Consider the following 769-nt stretch of genomic DNA (forward strand, 5'->3'; position numbering starts at 1 on the left):
CGTGTGTGTAAGGGAGAGAGTAACAGCGTACATTTTTTAATTGATTTTTCCTCGCATCTTTTTTGAGTGAGTGTGTGAGTGACTGACTGAGAGTGAGAGAGATGTGTGCTGTCGGAAAGAAAGAGAGAGCGAGAGCGAGAAAGTGTGTCGCTGTGTGTGTATGTGTATGTATGTGTGTGTGTGTGTGAGTGTGTGTGTGTGTGTGAGAGAGAGAGAGAGAGAGAGAGAGAGAGAGAGAGAGGGAGAGAGTGATATCGTAAATTTTTATTCATTTATTTAGTTTTTTGTCATTTTTTTAGTGAGTGGGTGTGTGAGTGATTGACCTAGAGAGAGAAAGAGAGGTGTTGTCATGTATGTTTAAAATGGATAGGATCAGTCACACACGCACACAAACATACGTACATCCATTATCTGCCATATACACGTACATACATAAATACATAAGCATACATGTGTTTCTCAGCAACTGAGCATTTTGAAATTTAAAAATAGTGCCTCACACACACAGAGCAAGTCACCTTCTCTCTCTCAGACAACACACACTCTCTCTCTCTCAGTCAAACACACTCACTAAAAAAAAGATGCGAGAAAAAGTAAATAAAAAAATGTTCTCTCTCTCACTCACACACGCACACACACACACAGCGATACACTCTTTCTCTCTCTCTCTCTCTCTCTCTCTCTCTCTCTCTCTCTTTCTCTCTCTCTTTCCGACAATACACACTTCTCTCCCTCGCTCAGTCAACCACTCTCACACTCATTTAAAGAA

The sequence above is a fragment of the Octopus bimaculoides genome, chromosome 1, assembly GCF_001194135.2.
Source record: "Octopus bimaculoides isolate UCB-OBI-ISO-001 chromosome 1, ASM119413v2, whole genome shotgun sequence".
Lineage (NCBI taxonomy): Eukaryota > Metazoa > Mollusca > Cephalopoda > Octopoda > Octopodidae > Octopus > Octopus bimaculoides.